Source organism: Aquarana catesbeiana, linkage group LG07, assembly GCF_042186555.1.
Source record: "Aquarana catesbeiana isolate 2022-GZ linkage group LG07, ASM4218655v1, whole genome shotgun sequence".
In the NCBI taxonomy this organism is placed as follows: Eukaryota; Metazoa; Chordata; class Amphibia; order Anura; family Ranidae; genus Aquarana; species Aquarana catesbeiana.
Window position 1 is genome coordinate 316,056,697 of NC_133330.1, and position 15,039 is coordinate 316,071,735.

Below are 15,039 nucleotides of genomic sequence, written 5' to 3' on the forward strand. Positions count from 1 at the left end.
GACCAAGCTGGCTCAATTTCCCCCAGATAATGTTATACTGATGGGAGACTTCAACCTAGTCCCGGACTCTGACCTGGACAGGTGTACGATGAGGGGCACTACCCGTCAGGGACTGGCGGGCTGGGCAGACACGTACGGCCTGGTGGATGTGTGGAGATGGAGGAATCCCCAGGCAAAGGCTTTTACCTGTCACTCAGCCACATATAGGACCTTCTCCCGCATTGATTTGGCCTATGTTGCGGCCCCTGTCCTCCCCAGAGTCCGAGACATTAGTATCTTATCTAGGGGGATATCAGACCACGCCCCATTGCTGTTGTCCCTGGACTTGGCGATGCTCCCATCGGATAGGCTCTGGAGGTTATCCAGATTTTGGATATCCGATAGGGATGTCGAATCGCAGTTCCATGCCACTTTGCAACAATTTTGGGAGGTTAACCCGGGAACTGCCTCCGATAACAATGTGTGGGAAGCTTTTAAAGCATCGTCAAGGGGCCAATATCAAGCAGTCATTGCCAGAGTGAGAAAGCAACGCAGAGCAGAACTTTCGGGGCTGGAGGCTGAGGCGGTTAGACAGGAGGCCCTGTATGTTAGAACCCGTGACCCACAGGACTATAGGGCTCTCCAAGCCCTTACCCGACAGGTTCTTTTACTACGCACATCCCTGACACAAAAGAAACTGTTACACCAATCCCAACGCATATTCGAGCAGGGGGAAAAGACAGGTCGTCTTCTGGCCTGGCTCTCTAGGGAGCAATCGGGAGTGACGTCAATAGCACAGATTCGAGACCAGGAGGGTGTCCTCCATTCTTCCCCTCAGGACATTAATAAGTGTTTTGCCACCTACTACCAACAACTTTACAGTAGTCGAGTCACATATGACCAACAAGACCTTACTCAATATCTTGACGAGATTGACATCCCTGTCCTCACGTCAACCTCCGCCAACCAATTAGATGCCCCAATTCAGCTAGAAGAGATACAAAAGGCCCTTAAGATGATGCAGACAGGTAAAACTCCGGGACCAGACGGATTCCCGGTGGAATTCTACAAAGCCTATATTGATGAGCTTGCTCCTAGACTCCTGACTGTATTGACCTCAGCTTCAAAAGCGGGGGTACTTCCGCCCTCGATGTGCGAGGCGGTTATAGTACTTGTTCCCAAGCCGGGAAGAGACCAGACCTTATGCTCGTCCTACCGCCCCATTTCCCTCCTCAATGTGGACGCAAAAGTCCTGGCAAAAATCCTCGCCAACCGCCTTAATAAAGTCATTACTGCCCTGGTCCACCCGGACCAAACGGGATTTATGCCTGGGCGCGGTACAGACATAAATATCCGCAGGCTGCACACACACATAGCACTGGCCGCTTCCGGTAGCCCGGGAGTGGTAGCCTCACTCGACGCAGAGAAGGCTTTCGATTCGGTCGAGTGGGGCTACCTGTGGAGGGTCCTTTCCAGATTTGGGTTTGGCCCCAACTTTCTTTCCTGGCTACAGATGTTGTACGCACACCCTAAAGCCCGTATACGCACTGGGGGGTCCCTGTCGGAGCCCTTCTCCCTGGAGAGGGGGACCCGTCAGGGTTGTCCTCTCTCCCCGGCACTGTTTGCCCTGGCCCTAGAACCCCTGGCTGCTCACATCAGGAAAGATGTCACCATCAAGGGCATTAAAGTTGGTCCCCTGGAAGAGAAATTGTCCCTTTACGCCGATGACGCCCTGCTTTATTTGGGGGACGCCTCCGGCTCCCTTAGGGCCGCCTTGACCCAGTTTGACACATTCAGCCGCTATTCAGGAGTTCGTGTCAACTGGGACAAGTCGGTCTTGTTTACACTTCATCCCTCGTCTCCTCACATCGACACCTCTACTCCTCTTCGTTGGGTTGAGGAATTCACATATTTGGGCATAAAGGTGGGCCCCACTATAGCTGGATATCTGGACCGGAATGTTCTTCCGGTGTTAGATAAACTGACGAAGCAGTGTACCATCTGGCGTAGGCTCCCCCTCACGCCAGTGGGTAGAGGTAATCTAATAAAGATGGTATACCTGCCTAAGCTACTATATTTTTTTCGTCACACCCCCACACATATTTCACGAGCCTTCTTCCAGAAACTGGATAGTATAGTGACAACGTTTGTTTGGGCGGGTCGACCCCCCCGGGTGGCTAGACGTATCCTTTATCTCCCCCTGTCCGGGGGTGGCCTGGCCCTACCAAACTTTCTTATATATTACTGGGCTGCGGTTTTGGTTACCGTTCGCTGGTGGTTTTCCCAGCCCAGGCAGAATCCTGCGGTCACTCTTGAGGCAGCAATCCTAGGTTCGTATGCGGCTCTGTCCAACTTAGTCTTCAGAGGGGCCAGAGCACACCCGCATGTTACAGGACCCATGAAAACTACTATAAAAGTGTGGCAGGATGCTCGAGCAGTGTACAATAACCCCTCAGAGGTGTCCCCTCACATGCCCCTTTGGGGCAATCCTCTTCTCCCCCACTTGAATACTGTTCCTGACCCTGCGGCATGGGCAAAAAAGGGAATTGTTACCCTCAAACATGTAATGCCAAAAGGTAAAATCCTGACGTTTAAAGAGATGAGACAGGCATATAACCTCCCTAACTCCTTTCATTTCCGCTATTGGCAACTCCGACATGCCCTTATTTCTCAATTTCCTAGCCCAATGACCCTAAGCTCAGACTCTGTCGAGAGACTCCTTATGTCAGAGATAATGTTGAAACCGCTCTCTACTCTCTATATGTACCTCACAGTGGCATATGACACAAAGACCGCACACACGATGACCAGATGGAGGGAAGACATCCCCACTTTAGACGAAGAAACATGGGAGGAATGTGTTACTACATTCATCCCTTCAATGATAGCCTCTAGAGATCGTTTTATACAACTGAAATTTTTACATAGAGCATATTACACCCCACAGAGGTTGGCCAACATATACCCCTCCTCTAGCCCATCATGCACAAGATGTGCCAATGAGCGGGGCTCTTTCCTCCATATGGTCTGGTCTTGTGACAAACTCAAAACATACTGGCGAGGAGTGGCGGAAATACTATCCAAAGTATGCGGAACCACACTGGCACTAGACCCCCTGATCTTTTTGCTTAGTCATCTTGGTGAGGTGGAGGGAGACAGATATACTAAAGCATGCCTCACTTATGCCCTCTTCTATGCCAGGAGGGAAATCCTTCTGAGGTGGAGGAGCACGGAACTCCCCACGGTGACCTCATGGCAAAGTACAGTTAATAAAGTCCTCCCATTGTACAAGATGACATACGAAAGTAGAAACTGCCCGGCAAAATATGGGAAAATATGGTCACAGTGGTCTGACGTTTGAAATGAGATGTCTTATGCTATGCAACAGGAAATATAATAAGTATGGTGCTTGATGGAGACCTGGGGGTGTGGGTCGGGCATCTCCCTGGCTTCCCTCCCTTCCCCCCCCCCCTCCTCTCCTTCCCTTCCTCCCCCCTCTGGCCTCCCCCCTTCCCCTTCTTCCCTTCCCCCTCCCTTCCCTTGGGGTTTCTCTTACTCCCATAAGCCAGGAATCAGAGATGTGAGATAGGATTAGTTTAGACTCTTGGTGGTGATGCCTACACCCCCCCCCCCTTCTCCCTTCACCTTCAATACCTAATTTCGGATTTCACATGAAGAGATGGGCCTCATACAGCGGTCTTATCGATATAGACTTTATTCTATTGTCTCATGATGTTAGTCTCATAACATTGTCATACGATTTAATGTGCAAGTAATGTACTGATTGTTCTGTCATCGATCTATTGTATATCCGAATTTTCTAAATAAATAAAACTTCTACTGTTAAAAAAAAAAAAAAAAATGCCATAAAACTATCCCCTATTTTGTAGACGCTATAAATTTTGCGCAAACCAATCAATATACGCTCATTGCGATTTTTTTTTTTTTTTTTTCTACCAAAAATATGTAGAATATATATATCGGCCTAAACTGAGGAAAAAATTTAGTTTTTTATATATTTTTTGGGGATATTTACTATAGCAAAAAGTAAAAAATACTTAGCTTTTTTTTTCAAAATTGTCGCTATTTTTTTGTTTATAGCACAAAAATAAAAATGGCAGAGGTGATCAAATACCACCAAAAGATGTGGGAAAAAAGGACGTCAATTTTGTTTTGATGTAATGTCACACGGCCGCGCAATTGTCAGTTAAAGCGACGCAGTGCTGAATCGCAAAAAAAAAGTGCTCTGGTGAGGAAGGGGGTAAAATCTTCCAGGGCTGAAGCGGTTAAAGAGTGAAGGGGCCTTAGGGCCCTTTCACATTGATGCGCTTTTTGCTACATTTTTACTCCAAGAAAAAATCAATGCAAATATTTCCCTTTAAATCCTATGCAGCTCCCTTTTAAAATGAATGAAAAACGCATCAAAAACACACCATGGTTCCGATTTTGAGCCACAGGTGCATGCCAACCAGAAAACACACGGGAAACGCATCAAAAATGGATATGCATTTTTTTTAACACGTTTTTTTTTCAATGGAGCAGTGTGAAAGCACCCTTAGGCATGCAGGCAAACTGAATACTGTTCTTTGCCTCTGACATTTGCCCTACATGCCGGATCAGTACAACTTTGTTCAGCTTCACCTGAAGTTCACCTCTAACTTCCATTCCATACAAAAAGATATTGTGGCGGTAGAAATCTCTTTGCAATGACTGGAGAATTCTCAAATTAAACCTTCACTTTCTGTATCCTCATTTTCTAGCGGCTAATAATCTGCCAGAGAACAGGTGGTGTTTTCCAGAATGACCATCACCATTATAGAGAGACCAGCAGCTGCCGCATTTTCTGCTCCCGTGATTTGCTAAATTGCAGGAGGACCAGTGTTTGGCAGGCAAGGATCCGGACTAATAGCGAGCATTTCATTTCGTGTTATGCCCTGTACACACGGTCGGATTTTCCGATGGAAAATGTGTGATAGAACCTTGTTGTCGGAAATTCCGACCGTGCGTAGGCTCCATCACACATTTTCCATAGGAATTTCCGACACACAAAGTTTGAGAGCTTGCTATAAAATTTTCCGAAAACAAGATCCGTTGTCGGAAATTCTGATCGTGTGTACACAAATCCGACGCACAAAGTGCCACGCATGCTCAGAATAAATTAAGAAACGAAAGCTATTGGCTACTGCCCCATTTATAGTCCCGACGTACGTGTTTTACGTCACCGCGTTCAGAACGATCGGATTTTCCCACAACTTTGTGTGACCGTGTGTATGCAAGACAAGTTTGAGCCAACATCCGTCGGAAAAAATCCATGGATTTTGTTGTCGGAATGTCTGATCAATGTCCGATCGTGTGTACGGGGCATTAGAAGAATGGAGATCCAGTGTGAGGAGTCAGGGATTATATATGTTATGAGTGGTGGTTACTGTCTGAGACTAACAAGTGAACTCATGGTGCCGTTTTTTATTGTGTATATCGCAGAGTATTCTACTTCTATAAAATAACAGTATAACTCATTGTCAGAAGTAAAGGCATGCCGGACATGTAAAGGAGAGCAGTGATAGGGCTGAAGAGCGATCCGCGGCGGTGGTATGGTAGCTGCTGGCAGGAATTTAGGAGGCACTACTACCGTCTCCTGGCACCATTTTTTTTTTTCTTTAAATTGCTAACCAGCAAATTTTAATTTGTGGCCTCTGCTCCTCAACCGCGAGCCAAACATTTTGGCTTGCAATTGTGGTGCAGCCTCATTGATCTCAATGGGCGAGTTTGATAGATAGTGCCGCCTGTCAGGCTCTGGAGCCTTGAGTTTAAAATTGCTGCAGCCATGAAGCGAATCATCACGGCTGTAGCAGGTGTACGGCCCAGTCAGACTGTAATGTTAGAAATCCAGTGGGCAGCTGGGTGGGCTTAAAACCACCGTTCAGCCACCTGTTTTTTACCGCCCTACGCCAGCCAGTGTGAAAGAGCCCTTACAGACATATATTTTTGGCAGGCGATGCAATAAAAATGTTATTGGTCCTGGGGGGCACCATAAGGAGATGGGGGGAATTGGGGGGTTAGGGGGTAAGTATTGTCCTAGGAAAGGAAATTTGGTTGGGGGGGTTGCTAAGAGTGTTGATTTAGGGGCATTTGTGTTGGAAGGGGGGATGAGGGAAAGAAGATTTGTGCTAGGAGGGGGAATTTGGGGGGAATCTGTACTTTGAGGGGGCATTTGAAGTGTGGGGGCAGGGATGTGTACTAGGAGGGGCAATTTTAGGGGTAAAGGATTTGCGCTAGGAGGGGTGATTTGGGGGGGGCATTTGAGCTAGGGGGATTTGGGGATGAGGGGCAAAGATTTGTGCTGAGATGAGGGATTTCAACGGGGGGGGGGATTTGTACTGTGAGGAGGGGGAATTTATGCTTAGGGGGTAAGCATGCAGAATAGTGCTCAGTGCTTTTGTGTGGGGATTTTTGCTGGCACATAATGCTCATACATCTTGGGGGGGGGCACAGTTTGGTATGCTCGCCCTCAGCTCTAGATTAGTGTCAGGACAAGATCATCCAGTGCCCAGGGCAAAGATGGAAAATTATGCCCCCCTTCATTATGTGCGAGCTTGAGGAGGAGGGGGAGACTGCGCACAGCCCGGACCTCCTCCCAGAGCTCTCTCCTCCTCTCCTTGCCACTTACAATGATGGGCTGACAGAAGTAGTGATGCGGCTGTCACTACTCCTGTCAGCCTTATTGTAGAAGGAACTTGCGGCGCTCCTATCACTACAATACATGCTGCACCCAGGGCAGCTACCCCCACCCCTACCCCTATGTCCTGGCCCTGCTGTAGTTGACCTTGGCCCGGCACTGCTGTTTAAAGCTAAACTTCAAGGAAAAAAAGAATCCCCCCCCACACACACACTGCATTACAACAGATAAATGTTGTGTTTTCCCTCGCCCCCACAAGCTTCTTCTCAGCTGCATGACTGATCCTACAAGGCAGCTTCTTCTTACCACTACATCAGTTACAGGCAGTCTGATGTCATCATGTACAATGCAGGGCCAGCAGTTCTGCATTGTAAATATGGATGCCGAGAGCCTGCCCACCACCCAGATCATTGGATAGAGTAGAAAAATGCCAGATAAAGTAGGAATAGTTGCTTTTGTGTTCCCCTTAGGGCCCTTTCACACAGGTGCCTTCTGTTCCGATCAGCATGGGATCCGTGAGCTCATTCCCTGCTGATCGTAGCGGGGCAGATGACAGGTCTGTGTCTGCTCAGTTTCTGCAGAGTGGACATGGACAGACCCCTCTCTGCTCTATGGACGGCTGGGAGTTTTGCTGTCCGTTTACACATGGTTGCCTCTGATCAAGTCCACCCAAACAGTCCTCCTCTGATCAGACCTGGATGTAGGCAGGTGTATTTGGACTTGTGTCCATATGAATGTATGGACCTTCTGATCAGGTCCACCTGAAAAACTGACAGGCAGACCTGATTGGATTGCCCGTGTAAAAGGGCCCTTTAGACAAAATGAGCATTTAACCCATGCATTGTTGAAGGAGCCCCACTGCAAGGGTCATTTTTCCCCTTGGAGTTTAGTTTGAAAGTAGAATTAATTTGAAAAAACTAAATCTTAAATTGTGTCTAAGCAATACTTGGAAATATTTACTTTAGCTGCAGTCTGAGATTGAAGGCATTGCTACCTCTTACAGCTAGTCTTAGGAGACTTGGAGTGAGACTACTGTGATGCTCACTCTTCTCTTTGCTGGAGAGAAAGCTGTAGTGCAAGGATCTCCCTGCTTTGCCTGATTTATCCTGTGCTCCCTGCACCTCTCCTGCTGCTTCCTGACTATTCCCCCACCAGTCATCAGGTTTTGATATGAGGAAGCAAAGCCCTGTCTCTACCAAGGTGTATACCTTCACACAAGGATGCTGAACAGGCTTGTTAAGTCAGTGAAGAGGAAAGGTCAGCTGAGGGGAGTCTACCGTTTTTTTTTATCACACCTCCCACAGTTCAGGTTCTTTTTAAGGCTACCAACTGTCATTCTGTATTGTCTCCCTAATTCACCACAAACCTACAAGACTTTTGTGTTCTCACGTCAGTCTTGACTATCAGTTCTAAAGGAGACAATGCAGGTCTCCGAAACTCGTTGACCTCCTTCTTGAATTGTCAGTAAATATTTCAGACCACTGCAAATATTAGGGTCTTCTTGAATCCATTGATCTCCTTTGGGTAGAGGAATTTCTGTACAGCCTGCACCCTCAAGATGCTCATTTCTCCTTTTTGATAAGAATTGTCATGTGTTGCTTTACATAGGAGTGGCTGCAGCCGCTCATGTCAAACAGAGCAGGTCCCGGCTGTCATTTTGACAGCTGGGAAGCTGCGGTTGAAGACAAGGCATGGGAGCATGGGCATAGGAGGTACATTGTTGAAGTTTTTTTAGACTGTATCTCCCATGCCAAAGTCTCAAAGTAGTAAATAGACCTTTATGCACCTGTTCTATTACCTAATCATTTAGTGTGGCAGTAGGGTCAGTTTAGCGGGGACTTTATAAAGTATACCTATGGCCAAAACTTTTTTTTTTAAGTTTTTGATAGTGAAAGCAATAGCAAGTTTTTTTGGACGTATCTACTATGCCAAAGTCCTAAAGTAGTAAATAGACCTTTATGCACCTTGTTTTATAGTGTGGCAGTAGGGTCAGTTTAGAGGGGACATCATAAAGGATATCTATAGCCAAAACTTTTTTGTACGTTTTTGATATTGAAAGCAGTGAAAACCCCCTGTTAGGATTTTTTTTTATTGCTGTCTGTGTCCTGTCAGATTTCTCTTTACTTTCTGTCCAGGAGACACAACAGGTAGAGGGTGAAAATTTGAGCTGTAACCCTCTTACAATCCCACTCTCAGCACCCCATAGTTTTATACTCACCTGTCAATGAGGATCCTAGTGGACCTTACAGCGTGAAGCTTGCAGGAGCATGGACATGAGAAAATAAAACTTTGAAGAGGATTCTGGAGTGGATAGGGGTAAGAAAGGATAATTATACAAAATGTAAAATGAAAGCAAATGTTGTTGTGTAGCTTCCTGAAAAAAGCCATCCACAAATACTATGAATTATAAAGGAAGCAATCTTAGATTTACCCAGAGAAAGAGAAATATTCAGGAGAACAAATTTCCCTTGCATGTGGAAAAGTGATGGCCACATACATATTTATATCCTTCTCGGGTTGAACATTATGGCTCCCAGTATTATGCCATAAATTATGGACAGCGGTCACGTCCCTTGATAGAACTGCACAGATGTGACAATTTTGCCGTGTTTCACCTAATAAAATGTTCCCGACGTGTCACATAAACATGATTCACAGAGACACAAAACAATAGATGTTACAAATAGATGTTGTTTCATTAGAGGGAGCATAATAAAAGTCTCACCACTGTGGAGAACATTCAACTCCTGTCATCTCCACCAACATTTTTACATACTATGCATCATCCACTCCTGCAACAATAGATGGCGAGCAATGTGCTTATTTATAACTGCAAAAGGGTTTGTGGATTGGCTGCGAGGTGGATGCAGCTGCAAGGTTGGTCATAGGCTCAAAATAATCCTTGTACTTTGGGTAAGGTTAAGGTAAGCACCAATTAGTCTCATGAGTCATTGTTTGATGTTCATGTCTTCTCAGCGCCATCTTTCATTAACTGGCAACTGGGTGAGTTAACCAAAAGGAGAAATGTAGCTATAGGTGGACCCTGTTGGGCTGCAAAATAGTTGTTACAGTACTGTCAGAATCCATGCCAGGACTTCCAGAATCTCTACCGGGGCTTCCAATGGTATTTACAGAATCCCTGTCGGGACTTTCCGTGGTACTCAAGGGATCTCTGCCATGACTTCCAATGGTGCTAGCAGAGTCCCTGTCAGAACTTGGTACTTGCAGAATCCCTGCCAGGACTTCCACTGGTACTCATAGAATCCCAGCCAGGACTTCCACTGCTAATGGGACAATCCCTGCCAGGACTTTCACTGGTAATCAGAGAATGCCTGCCAGGACTTCCACTGGTACTCGGAGAATCCCAGCCAGGACTTCCACTGGTATTGGGACAATCCCTGCCAGGACTTTCACTGGTAATCAGAGAATGCCTTCCAGAACTTCCACTGGTACTCGGAGAATCCCTGCCAGAACTTCCACTGGTACTCGCAGAATCCCTGCTAGGACTTCCACTGGTACTCGGGGAATCCAAACCAGGACTTCCAATGGTATTTGCAGAATCCCTGCCAGGATTTCCAAAATTCTCTGAAATTTACGCTCAGTGTTTCCTCTGACCGAAAGAGGTATTTAAGCTCCAGCCTTTGACTGGCTGGTGGTGTATCATATTGCCAGCTATTCATTGTGCAAAATAACTATTATTCTTTCAGTTTGCCTTGCTTGCTGCAGATTGGTTGTCCTGACTATTCTCTTGCATGCTGCCTGCCCACAACCCCTGTCCGGAATTAACTATTCTCTTTCCTGCCGCTTACCATTGACCTCTGCCCAAACCTGACTACTTTTCTGCTTAGAATTTTGTGTCCAGTCTCCACACTGTAGACATAGACTATTCCAGCTACCCCCTTGGTGGGGCAATCCTGAGGGCTGTGACCTCAACCCAGCTTGCATTGAGGAAAACCTGAACTACTAGAGTTTTCAGCCCATCTCCATTATCAGGAACTCTAGTAAAGATCAGCTATCATGGACGTAGACTTCATACCTTGAGCCTGTGTCACCTGCTAGGGGGCACTATAACATAGTTCCATGTAGTAGCCATTAGGAACAGTGTCGCTCTTGTTTCTGTCCATCTGGGAGTTTTGGGTATTTCCACCCACCTTTGTGTTTTCTAGCTCATCCTTTTACATTCTCCATAATATAAAATTGCTTAGAATCCAGCAATGGAGAGGAAATAACCACTACAGGAATGCAGACCTGGGAACGCAAAGATCCCACCAAAAGAGTCCACAGGAGATATAAGGAACTGTCAGGTTGTTTAAAGCCAAACTCAAGGCTCAGCACCCATTCCACAATTGCCCCATCTCTCCCCCTGGAGGCCCCCTGAATGTATGTTTTGCTTTTTTTTTTCTCAAAACACAAGTCACAATGGTGTCTGAACCACTTTCTGCCCCAATGCACTGTGTAAAAAGGGTAGTGTAGTGATCCCCCCTCAGAGGCTAGGGTCATGATGCCCTGTATTCATATAATATCCTCAGCGTCATTCAGCTTGGAAGACTGAGGACATCCTGTGTTGAGAAAGAAGTATTGTGGGCGACAGCTCTTGATTTTTAGTGAGTATTGCAGCCCTTTTCTTTTTTGATTTACTAGCTGTGGGTCCATTTTAATTTTAGGGCTTTGTCTGCATATATGCAAATTGGATGTGGTTTGAACTGCATGCGATTCGCATGACATGTGAATCAAACCGGCTTTCTATGGTTCACATATGTTCACATATACGGTGATATTGACCACGCCCCCATATGATGTCACAGTCCCAGCATGCCCCGGGACTGTGACGTCATAAGGGGCGGGGTCACCGCCTATATAAGTCATTGCGGAGCGCTCACACAGCATTACAGCGGGAGAGAGCGTCGTGTCAACATCAGAAGAAGAGAAGAGGGAAGAAGACGACGCAGAAGCCCGGGCCACCGCTAGCAAAAGAGCTGCAGAAGATAGCGTAGGAGCCAGCAGAAGAACCGGACACTGGGAGAAGAACCGTACACCGGGAGAAGAGGCCGGAGAGAGCGGCGAAGTCGGAAGAAGACTCCCGAAGTTGGAAGAAGACCCCCGGAGCTGTCTAATAAATTACTTTAAAAACCTGTGTAGTGTGTTTTTTTATTGACACTTTTTTCCCTAGGTGAATGGGTAGGGGTACGATGTACCCCATACTCATACACATAGGGTGGGGGGCCCGGATCTGGGGGCCCCCTTATTAGATGAACAGGCTTTCCATTAGGAACTGAGTCCGGCGGAGTTACGATGTAAAGATTTGAAGCAGGTTTCAAATCTAAAGTCCGTCAGATTTCCAACCGAAACGGTCCGTCAGAAGGCAGATGCAGCCCACACACGGTCAAATTGTCCGCCAGATTCGGTCCGTCAGACCAGTCCGGTCGGAAAGTCCGCCCGTGTGTACTCGGCATAAGAGTACTATGTACCCCATACTCATTCGCAAAGGAGGGGTGGTTGCTGGGATCTAGGGGATTCCAGATTCTGATAAGTCCCCTGCCCGCAGATCCCCACAACCACCAGCCAGGGTTGTGGGGAAGAGGCCCCTGTCCCCATCAACATGGGGATGAGATACTTTGGGGTGGGTGGGGGGCAGCGCCCCTCCTGCCCCAAAGCACCCCCCCAGTTAAAGAATAAGTATCATTATTTTTTTCACTATTATGTTGACTATAGGACAAAGTACATAAAACACCTTGTCCCATGTTGTTAGGTGCTTCCTAAAGCTGGCCATAGATGGGTAGTTGTTTATTTTGTTGAGCCACTGGGCTGAATGAAATGCAAACACGCAGATTTCTCCTTGCACACAAACCAGGGGTTTTCTCCAGTTTTTTTTAGCTTAAAATTATTTTTTTTTTTAATGTTGAGGGCATGTGGCCTGGTATGGTTCAGAAGGGGGGCACTTGCTCAGCGTGGGGTTCCCCTTAAAATCTGTACCAGACGCCGAAAGAGGACCCCCACGCATTTTTTTTCTTCACAATTTATTTTTTTACATTCATCTGTCAGTGAGGAACCCCGCTGACAGCTGATGAGTCATCCGTTGTTAGTGACGTGGTGGCCAGCTTCCTGGTCTGCTCCTTAACAACCAGCTAATGTGAAAGATGCCAGTGACCACCAGCTCCAAAAGTTAACATCTGAACTGCATCTAAATGGCAGGTGAACTGCTGAACAGCTGCTTTGGAAATTCGCAGTGAAAACTGAGGGGAAATTTGCACCGGATATGTGCGAACCTAGCCTCTAACTCTACAGCATCTACCAGACACTGAGATATAAGACTGGAGAGGTCTGATTCATTATAAGTCCTTATCTGCATATTTGTTCGGGGTCAGTATCTTAAAGCATTCAAGCATGAAAGCAGCATGATTACTTGTCAACCAACATTTTTAGGAGGAGAGTAAACAGTAAAGTTACAAAACAATAATATACAAGAGTGTTAAGAGGGCCTGCTCAAAAGAGCTGACAATCTAATGGGGTGGGGCATAGTTTTATTGGTCTAGCTTGGACTAATGTAACTACACATATACCATACCTGGCCAATGCCTCTGGAAGTTGGAAATGACTGAAGTAGACACCGCTACTCCAGTGATCTCCAGTTGCTTGCGGGTCCTGTACGAGCGGCTGCCCTGCTACATTCTGAGCACTGGAGGTCAGCCGCTCGGCACTAGTGCCATTTAGAGAATGCTTTGCATATCCTAAATGAATGCAAAGTGTCCTTTGATTAGATGAGGTGGAGAATGGTATGTCACCACCCTGCCTCTCCACCTTGTCTAATCAGAGATCACTTTGCATTCATTGAGAAAACGCAAAGCCTTCTCTGAATGGCGCCTGTGCCCAGCATCCAGCCTGCAATTCTTTCAAGTAAACTTTGACTTTGCCCATTTGAAACAAAGGTAATAGGTTCTTCTGATAGCTCACCCCCTTTGATATAAATGTGGAACACCTTGTATTTCCTAGCATTAAGGACCTTCTATCCTTCTTCCCGTGATGCACTGCTCAACCCCTAATCAGTCAACCATTGTGTCTGAGCACTGTCACACGGGTTGGAGAGGTTCTTAGCTCTGTGTAATCTCCAGGTTACCACATTAATAGTAATAGATATAACATTCCAGCTGAGGAATTGGATACTAAATCTATACTTCATTTTTTAGTACCCTAGCTGGGATTTGGGAATGTATTAACCACTCCAATACCAGGCACATTCACCCCCTTCCTGCTCAGGCCAATTTTCAGCTTTCAGCGTTGTCACACTTTAAATGACAATTGTGCAATCATTCAACAATGTACCCATATGATGTTATTATTTTTTCAAACAAATAGAGCTTTCTTTTGGTGGTATTTAATCACCACTGGGTTTTTTATTTTTTACTGAACAAACAAAAAAAAGACTGAAAAATTTGAAGAAAAAAAATGTTTTTCTTAGTTTCTGTTATAAAATTTAGCAAATAAGTAATTTTCCTCCTTCACTGATGTGCGCTGATGTGGCTGCACTCATGTGCACTGATAAGCTGCACTGATATGTGGCCAGGGACGGACTGACCATTGAGCCACTCGGGCACTGCCCGAGGGCCCTGGGCCACTAGGGGGCCCCATCAGGGTTGCCAGCCTCAGTAAAACCAGGGACAGTATGTATAAATCTGTGTTTTTTTTACATCTGTCTGTGTATACCGTGTGTACATGTATGTGTATACTGTGTGATTGTATACTGTATGTGTGTATACTGTGTGGCCCCATAATCTCCGATTGCCCGGGGGCCCCATAATCTCCTATTGCCCGGGGGCCCCATGAGTTATCAGTCCGCCCCTGTATGTGGCACTAATAAGAGGGACTGATGGGCAGCATTGACAAGGAGACATTGATAGGAGGCACTGATGGGAAGCATTGACAAGGAGGCACTACTAGGCGGCACTGATGGGCACTGATAGGAGGCACTGATAGGCTGCATTGATGAGGAGGCACTGATGGGCGCTGAAAAGCTGCACTGATGGGCAGCTTTGACAAGGTGGCACTGATGTGCCACTTTGACAAGGCGGCACTGATAGGCAGCATTGACGAGGCGGCACTGATAGGAGGCACTGATATGTGGCACTGATAGGAGGCACTGATATGTGGCACTGATAGGAGGCACTGATAGGTGGCACTGATAGGAGGCACTGATGGGCTTCATTGACAAGGAGGCAGTGATAGGCAGCATGGATGGGCACTGAAAGGCTGCACTGATAGGCTGCACTGGGCACTGATAGGCTGCACTGATGGACAGCATTGACAAGGCGGCACTGATAGGCAGCAGTGATGGGCACTGATAGGCGGCACTGATGGGCAGCATTGACAAGGCGGCACTGATAGGCAGC

General features: G+C 46.6%; 1 protein-coding gene across 3 annotated transcripts in view; it reads left to right on the forward strand.

Annotated features, from left to right (window-relative positions):
* The window catches only part of SLC44A5 (solute carrier family 44 member 5), a 297,524-nt gene that overhangs the window by 165,140 nt on the left and 117,345 nt on the right, over window positions 1–15,039 (forward strand). The gene's annotated exons all lie outside the window — the stretch shown is intronic.